Source organism: Nycticebus coucang, chromosome 4 (genome assembly GCF_027406575.1).
Source record: "Nycticebus coucang isolate mNycCou1 chromosome 4, mNycCou1.pri, whole genome shotgun sequence".
In the NCBI taxonomy this organism is placed as follows: Eukaryota; Metazoa; Chordata; class Mammalia; order Primates; family Lorisidae; genus Nycticebus; species Nycticebus coucang.
In genome coordinates, this window is record NC_069783.1 from 112,959,085 (window position 1) to 112,968,726 (window position 9,642).

Below are 9,642 nucleotides of genomic sequence, written 5' to 3' on the forward strand. Positions count from 1 at the left end.
GCATAATAGACCAATGTCTTCAGTTTCACTCCTCACCCTTGCACTGCTCTACTTGGTTTGGAAGAGGGTGGTGACGCTGGTAGACTGTTGGCCCAGGCTTTGTCATTCCCGAGCTTCCAGCTAGGATCAGCTGATGAGAGGCAGCCATGCCATCCACTCATCTCACCTCTTGAGCAACATCTCTGGCAGTAATTGGTTCTCCCTCCGCATTGTTAGGGGATCCCAGCTGCTGCACTCCTATAACATAAAATCCTGTCTGAATCTAGTCCCTAGCCTTGAGGCGGTCATGGCTACCTGCTTTGTGTTGTCTCATCACTTCTGTTTAGCTTTTACACAGTTCCATTCCACCTGTAATCAATCCCCTGAATTAAATTCTTCTTTGCTTTCCATATTTATATGGGGTTCTGTTTTCTGGGTGATCTCTGTCTAACACAATTGTATTCAGAGCTAGACCTATGGCAGTGGGAGGTGGCTTACATCTGTAATCCTAGCACTCTGGGAGGCGTAGGTGGGTGGATTGCCTGAGCTCACAGGTTCAAGATCAGCCTGAGTCAGAGTGTGACCTCATCTCTAAAAAATAGCCAGATGTTGTGGCAGGTGGTCCCAGCTACTTGGGAGAATGAGACAAGAGAATTGCTTAAGCCTAAGAGTTTGAGGTTGCTGTGAGCTGTGATGCCATAGCACTCTACCTAGGGTGACAAAGTGAGACTCTGTCTCAAAAAAAAAAAAAAAAACAAAGCTACACCTATACTTCCTATCATACCCAACAATCTTTCAGATTTTAGACGCTAAAAGATGAAATGGTACTACAAAGAAGCACCCCACTTTTTTCTCACTAGAAAGCCACAGACTCTGAGAGGCAGTGAAATTATTGCAAAGGACACAGGAATCCATTTGTGCACCAAGCATTGTGAGTAAATAGACTAAATACGGGGTGCCATTGTCCTGGTCCTGCCCTGGGAGCAGAGTCCACTAAGACCTGTGGAAACTGGCAGTGATCAACTGAAGAAATATAGAGTTAAAAACGACAGTGAAGAGACAGGAGGCTTGGCAACCATAGCTCAGTGAGTAGGGCGCCGGCCACATACACCAGGTCTGGCGGATTCAAGCCTGGCCCTGGACAGCTAAACAACAATGACAACTGCAACCAAAAAATAGCCAGGCATTGCAGTGGGCACCTGTAGTCCCAGCTACTCAGGAAGCTGAGGCAAGAGAATGAATTAAGCCCAAGAGTTGGAGGTTGCTGTGAGCTGTGATGCCACAGCACTCTACCAAGGGCAACATAATGAGACTCTGCCTCCAAAAATAGAAGAAAAGAAAAAGAAAAAAGAGACATGAGACATAGAGTAGAATTAAAGGCAGAAGCTCAGGGTCCACTGCCCTTGTGGGTTTCCAGCAATGACCCAGAGTGTTTGCTCCACTGTGATTTTATTGAAGTCTATTTGCCCAGAGGGTAAGATGAGGGAGGGAATAAAGATGCCAGCAGTTTCTCTGATTGCGCATACCAGTTTCTATTGTTATTATTGTCAACCTTAAGGGTAGCCTTCAGAAATCTGAGGCTTGTATTGGGAGAGCCTCCTGCTTGAGATCACACACAGATTTCTAGGGAGGTATTAAACTCCACTAGTTCCCTGTGGAGTAAAACGCCACCAGTGTTAATCTCTGAGGAATTGGTGAGAGGGAGGCATTTTCCTCCCATCACCAACACCGAAGATTTTCCTCTGCAATAAGGGATATAAGCTCTTCTACCCATATTTCAGGGCTTGAGCTACTTCCTTGATCTCTGCTCCTGGCAAATACAAATCTCCACAATAGGAGATTTTGCCTATTTAATGGGCAAGAAACACTCTAGAAGATGTATATTTTCTTAGGACTTGCCACAGTCTCTTATATTTTTCTTCAGAGTGCTCACAGACCCACCCAGCAGAGTGTTTGTAAACTGTATCCCCAACAGGCAATTTCAGAAAAGGCAGGAAGCTTGCTAGCAATGGTTAGTTTAAATGTCAACTAGCTGACTTTTCTTTGTTCTGACTCACTCAGCTTACTTTTTAATTTTCCTCTTTATCTAGGGGTGCTTTCCCTTGCCAAGAATGGGATCTTCGGTCCCCATTCTCCCAGCATGTCATAAAGTTAGTGTGTAATTTAAAATAGTGCAATTTGGCTCAGCGCCTGTGACTCCAGCAGCTAAGGCACCAGCCACATACACCTGAGCTGGCGGGTTTGAATCCAGCCCGGGCCTGCAAAACAATAAGGGCTGCAACCAAAAAATAACTGGGCGTTGTGGCAGGCGCCTATAGTCCCAGCTACTTGGGAGGTGGAGGCAGGAAAATTGCTTAAGCCCAGGAGTTGGAGGTTGCTGTGAGCTGTGATGCCACGGCAATCTACTCAGGGTAACAGCTTGAGGCTCTGTAAATAAAATAAAATATAAAATAAATAATGAAATGGGGGCGGCGCCTGTGGCTCAAAGGGGTAGGGCGCTGGCCCCATATGCCGGAGGTGGTGGGTTCAAACCCAGCCCCAGCCAAAAACTGCAAAAAAAAAAAAAACAACAACAAAAATAAATAATGAAATGAAATAAAATCAAACTTTATGGACAGCATGTATATTTTATATATATGTATAAGTATTATTATTTTCTACTGTATATCACAGTTTTGTTCCAATTAAGATACAAAAGTTAAATAGCCGGGCGTTGTGGCAGGCGCCTGTAGTCCCAGCTGCTCGGGAGGCTGAGGCAAGAGAATCGCGTAAGCCCAAGAGTTAGAGGTTGCTGTGAGCCGTGTGACGCCACAGCACTCTACCCGAGGGCAGTACAGTGAGACTCTGTCTCTACAAAAAAAAAAAAAAAAAAAAAGATACAAAAGTTGAGGCTCAGTGCCTGTGGCTTAAGTGGCTAAGGCGCCAGCCACATACACCTGAGCTAGCAGGTTCAAATCCAGCCTGGGTCAACCAAACAACAATGATAGCTGCAACCAAAAAATAGCCGGGCGTGTGGCAGGCGCCTGGTAGTTCCAGCTACTTGGGAGGCAGAGGCAAGAGAATCTCTTGAGCCCAGGAGTTGGAGGTTGCTGTGAGCTGTGATGTCATCACACTCTACCCAGGGCGAAAACTTGAGGCTGTCTCTCAAAAAAAAAAAAAAGGTACAAAAGTTGAATCTGACTGGCTTCATTCAAAGTATATCCATTTCTAAATTAATCATCATAATTAATCAAGGCCTGAGTCCCGTGTGCATCTTTGGAGCTGGGTCTGGAGAATGGAAAGAGGGTACATCCCAGAAGAAAATTGAGTCATGGCAGCGCCCTCAGTGGATAGGGCACTGGCCACATACGCTCAGGCTGGTGAGTTCAAATTTGGCCCAGGCCAGCTAACCAACAATGACAACTACAACAAAAAAAATAGCTGGGCATTGTGGCAGGCACCTGTAGTCCCAGCTACTTGGGAGGCTGAGGCAAGAGAATTGCTTAAGCTCAAAAGTTTGCAGTTGCTGTGATGCCATGGCACTCTACCCAGGGTGACATAGTAAGACTCTGTCTCTAAAAAAATAAATAAATAAAAAGAAAATAAGAATACTCTTATAAGACACAGTAATGTTGGGCGGCGCCTGTGGCTCAAGGAGTAGGGGCGCCAGTCCCATATGCCGGAGGTGGCGGGTTCAAACCCAGCCCTGGCCAAAAAAAAAAAAAGACACAGTAATGTTAAGGTATAAAAACAACAGATGTGGGCGGCGCCTGTGGCTCAGTGAGTAGGGCGCCGGCCCCATGTGCCGAGGGTGGCGGGTTCAAACCCAGCCCCGGCCAAACTGCAACAACAAAAAAAAATAGCCGGGCGTTGTGGCGGGTGCCTGTAGTCCCAGCTACTCAGGAGGCTGAGGCAAGAGAATCGCTTAAGCCCAGGAGCTGGAGGTTGCTGTGAGCTGTGTGATGTCACGGCACTCTTCTGAGGGCCATAAAGTGAGACTCTGTCTCTACAAAAAAAAAAAAAAAAAAAAAACAAAACAACAGATGTGTACTACAGGCAGTCTCATCCTTACATATACTAAATATTATTAAATAATCCACCACATTAATACATCAAATGAGTGTCTTGGTGAGGCAGACTTCCTTACTGACAGAATCCCATGTTAGCCAAGTGCGGTGGCTGACACCTGTAATCATAGCACTCTGGGAGGCTGAGGCAGATGGATTGCCTGAGGTCACAGGTTCAAGACCAGCCTGAGCCAGACCAAGATCCTGTCTCTAAAAATAGCTGGGCATGGTGGCAGGCGTTTGTAGTCCCAGCTACTCGGGAGGCTGAGGCAAAAGAATCTCTTGAGCCCAAGAGTTGGTAGTTACTGTGAGCTGTGATGTCACAGCACTCTACCAAGGGAGACATAATGAGACTCTGTATCAAAAAAAAAAAAAAAAAACAAATCACATTTTACTTGAGATAGTGTGTCTAGCTAAAGATACTCAATTTCTCAGCCTCCCTTGCAATGTAAGGAGCTATGTGACATAGTCTGGTCAATGAAATGTAGGTAGGTCCAGAGGAGGGCATCCTTTCTGTCAGGAAGCATTGTGAAATGGACAAAAAGGAATTCTGGGCTTCCTGTCAAGCACACCCTTTGGTGTCATCTCCATTTTTCACTATTAAGTTATTTCATCATCATCATCATTATTATTACTATTATTATTTTTGCAGTTTCTGGTCGGGGCTGGGTTTGAACCCGCCACCTCCGGCATATGGGGCCGGTGCCCTACTCCTTTAAGTCACAGGCACAGCCTCATAATTTTTTTTTTTTGTAGAGACAGAGTCTCACTTTATGGCCCTCGGTAGAGTGCTGTGGCTCACACAGCTCACAGCAACCTCCAACTCCTGGGCTTAAGCGATTCTCTTGCCTCAGCCTCCCAAGCAGCTGGGACTACAGGCGCCCGCCACAACACCTGGCTATTTTTTGGTTGCAGTTTGGCCGGGGCTGGGTTTGAACCCGCCACCCTCGGTATATGGGGCTGGCGCCTTACCGACTGAGCCACAGGCGCCGCCCATAATTTTTTTTTTTGAGACAGAGTCTTACTCTGTCACCCTGGCTTGAGTTCTGGGTGTCAGCCAGGCTCACAGCAACCTCAAACTCTTAGATTCAAGAGATCCTCCTGCCTCAGCCTCTTCAGCAGCTAGTACTGCAGGCACCCGCCATGATGTTCGGCTAGCTTTTCTATTTTTAGTAGAGATGGGATCCTGCTCTTACTCAGGCTGGTCTTGAACCCCTGAGATCAAGTGATCTACCCACCTCAGCCTCCCAGAGTGCTAGGATTATAGGCATGAGTCCCTGCCCTGGCCTATTTTACAATTTTGTAAATTGTAGAAAACTGACAGTGATGCAAACAAGCTTGTCTTTAGAAATGCAAATGAATTCCTCTGCAATTGATTAATTCTCTGTTGACATTGAGTTGTTTTCCATCTATTTGGAAATTCATCTCAGCGTTCCTGATTGCTTATGTTTGCATGTATGTAAGTATGCTTGCCTAAGTATGTTTTTAAAATTCTTCTGTGAACTGGTTTTGACATCTTACTGACTCTCTTATTAATTAAGGAGTGAAATAAAATCTTGGCTAGGCCTGTTGGTTCACACTTGTAATCCTAGCACTTTGGAAGGCAAGGCAAAAGGATTGCTTGAGTCCAGAAGTTTGAGACCAGCTTGGGCAACATAGTGAGACCCCCATCTCTAAAAAACAAAAAGTAAAAATTAGCTGGGCATGGGGGTGGATACCTTTAGTCCCAGTTACCTGAGAGGCTGAGATGGGAGTCTGAGGTGGTAGCATGGCTTGAGCCCAGGAGTTCGAATTTGCAGTGAGCTATGATCACATCACTATATTCCAGCCTATACAACAGAGACAGACCCCTGTCTTGTAAAAAAACAACCAATCTTTGGGCGGCGCCTGTGGCCAGTGGGTAGGGCGCCAGCCCCATATACCAAGGGTGGAGGGTTCAAACCCAGCCCCGGCCAAATTGCAACAACAACAAAAAAATAGCCAGGCGTTGTGGTGGGCGCCTGTAGTCCCAGCTACTCCGGAGAGTGAGACAAGAGAATCACCTAAGCCCAGGAGTTGGAGGTTGCTGTGAGCTGTGTGATCCCACAGCACTCTATGGAGGGCGATAAAGTGAGACTCTGTCTCTACAAAAAAAAAAAAAAAAAAAAAAATCTTTTATACAGGGTGGTGCCTGTGGCTCAAGGAGTAGGGCGCCGGTCCCATATGCCAGAGGTGGTGGGTTCAAACCTAGCCCTGGCCAAAACCACAAAAAAAAAAAAAAAAAAAAAAAATCTTTTATACAAGTTACATGTTTATTTTATAATTGGACAAGAGTCATATTTTTTTAATTTTTTTAATCTCATGCTTTAATTAATTAATTTACTTTTTAATTTATTTGCAGTTTTTGGCCGGTGCTGGGTTTGAACCTGCCACTTCTGGCATATGGGGCTGGTGCCCTACTCCTTGAGCCACAGGCGCCCCCAAGAGTCATGATTTTATCCCTTAGCATTTCTTAAATAAAAAGACAAGGACTTACTTAAGAAAGCCTAGACCTCTCTCCCTTCTTTGTGGTTAGACTGTGAACATGAGGCAGGAGATACCATAGTCATCTTGCACCGATGACAGGCAAGCCTGAAATGAAGAAATATATCCTGTTTGCTAAGGATGATGGACTGGACCTAAATACATAGAAATAGCCTGGCTTCTTAACAGGCTTCCAACAGTGGTTGAGTTGCCATATCAGTTACTGACTTTCTCTGTTCTGGGTTTCCTACTGTGAAAAACAAGTACTATTCTATCTCTTTAAAACAATGTAGCAGGTCTTTCTATTGGGCTACAGAATGCATTCCTAACTGATCCTATCAGAAAGCCAGGTATTTCCTTTAACACAAGAGGGAAACCTGTGGGCAAGCAAAGCATGCCTGAATTTAGGCAATAAAGTTGAGGCCAAGCTAAAGGATGAGGGGGAAGTGACGTTGCAAGAGTGGCTATTCAAACGAAGTGTGGAGCATGGGGCAATTTTGACATAAACTTTCTGAGAAGTCATCTAGTTATGAAAGTGAAAGATTTGCTGTGGACCGCCTGAATTAGAAGTGACTTCTTAAACATGTGATGGTTTATCCTAACGTAGTTCATATTGTCAAGAAATCACAGGTTTGAATTTTCCACTCTTGGGGCTGAATTGGTCCTGAGCCAGATATTTTGTTTCACCTGGATCTTTCTGGGGATTTTCAAGATGATCACTTGGAATGAAATGGATTTTGTCGATTGCCTTTCTAATACCCACTCTCAATAAAAGGTCTATTTTGGTTCTGTTTTTCTGTTCCCTATGAAATGTAAGTAGGTCGCAGAAGACCCCAGGGCTCTACTGGGTCTCTGTCACTCCCCATTGGAGGTGGAACATGTGACCTGGGTCTAAGCCAATCAGCACATTGTGTTCTGCTGGTAACAGTGACTGATTAAAGGTAGATCAAACACAGTGAATCCCAGCAGAGTTTTGAGGAAGCACTGAAAAAGAGATTATTTTCTGCTGGACGGGATTCTTGGAGGATTCGAGGTAGAGTGCATGGCAGCTATCTTCCCACCGCGTACCTTGAGGATAAAGTCAATATGGAAGAGGCCAGGGCTGAGAGATGGAGAACACTTGACCTTGATGCAACCTCACCCGAAAGCAGCGCTAACCCTGGGTCTTTCAGTTAAGAAAGTCAACAAGTTCTCATTTTTTGCATAAGCCAATTTGAATTAGACTTTTTTTCTCAGGTTAGTCCCAATGGATACATAGGGTTGGGGCAGGGCAACACCCACAAAATTGCAGCCCTTACGAGGGTTTATTAAGGCCTATTCTAGCCAAGAGTTTCTGAACATTTTTCTCCCCACTATGTTACACAATGGATGTTATGCCCTGGAGGAGCACAATCTCATAAACAAATCTACATTTTTGTGAAATCCTAAAATAGTTACGGGGATAGAAAGCTATAATAACATGTAATTTTCAGATCTTACAATTTTGTAATTTGTAATTTTCAAGCTACTTACAGTATATCTGAATGTGGTTCACTATGAAATATGATGTCATTTGTTTCCTTTCTCTCCTACTCAGGAAGACATTTCAGGTTACTCAAGAACAAGGCTCAGCCCAGACAGAATCATCATAGGACTAATGTTCAATCTATTTAATTTCTTTAAGTAATTAGAATTTCAGAGTCTAGGGTAATGCCTGTGGCTCAAGGAGTAGGGCACCGGTCCCATATGCCAGAGGTGGCGGGTTCAAACCCAGCCCTGGCCAAAAAAAAAAAGAATTTCAGAGTCTAATACTTAATATTAGCAATAAATTTCCAGACACATGAACTGAATTCAACATGCTCAAGGACTAAGATCTCCGCAGATGAGAACTGCCAAGTGAACTGGGCTCAATTTATTCTCAGGCTATCTGAACTCACCTTGAAAACTGATCAACTTTTCATCTGTTAGCTCTACTCTCAGCCGAAGCGTTTATTCTTTTTCTAAAGAAACTTGTTTTTTGTTTGTTTGGTTTTGAGACAGAGTCTCACGATGTTGCCCTCAGTAGAGTGCCATGGCGTGTAGCTTACCTCAGCCTCCCGAGTAGCTAGGACCACAGGCATCCTCCACAATGCCAGGCTATTTTTAGAGACAAGGTCTTGCCCTTGCTCAGGCCGGTCTCGAACTCTTGAGTTCCACCCGGGTGTTAGGATTACAGGCATGAGCCATAACAGCCAGCTTCCAAAAAGACCATTTTTATTTGTCACCTTTCTCCCGTAAAATTTCTCCCATAAGGGTGACACCTGTGGCTCAGTGAGTAGGGTATCGGCCCCATATACTGAGGGTGGTGGGTTCAAACCCAGCCCCGGCCAAACTGCAACAAAAAAGTGGCCAGGCGTTGTGGTGGGCACCTGTAGTCCCAGCTACTCGGGGGGCTGAGGCAAGAGAATCGCCTAAGCCCAGGAGTTGGAAGTTGCTGTGAGCTGTGATGCCATAGCACTCTACTGAGGGTGATCAAATGAGACTCTGTCTCTTAAAAAAAAAAAAAAAAAATTCTCCCTTAATATCTCAGGAAGGTAGCACTTGTGGTTTAAAAAAAATTTTGTTTTCTTTTGTTGTTGTTGTCACTGTTGTTTAGCAGGCCTGGGACAGGTTCAAACCCACCAGCCCCGGTGCATGTGCCCAGTGCCCTAACCACTGAGCTATGGATGCCAAGCCTAAAATAATTTTTAATGAAGACAATTTTAAGAGCTCAGAAGCAGATTTCAGTTTCTGAAGTAGTTGAATTCTACAGATAAAGCAACATATTCAAGAATATATTCAAGAATTCAAGAATATATTCAAGAACATGTTGCTTCCTTCAAGACTCTCTCAGAAGGCTGGGCGAGGTGGCTCATGCCTGTAATCCCAGCACTCTGAGAGGCCAAGGCAGGCGGATTGCCTGAGCTCACAACTTCAAGACCAGCCTGAGCTACAGCAAGACCCAGTCTCTGAAAACAGGGGGTGTTGCAGCAGGCAATGGTAGTCCCAGCTACTTGGGAGACTAAGGCAAGAGAATCACTTGAGCCCAAGAGTCTGAGGTTGCTGTGACCTGTGATGCCATGGCATTCTACCAGGGGAGACAAAATGAGACTCTGTC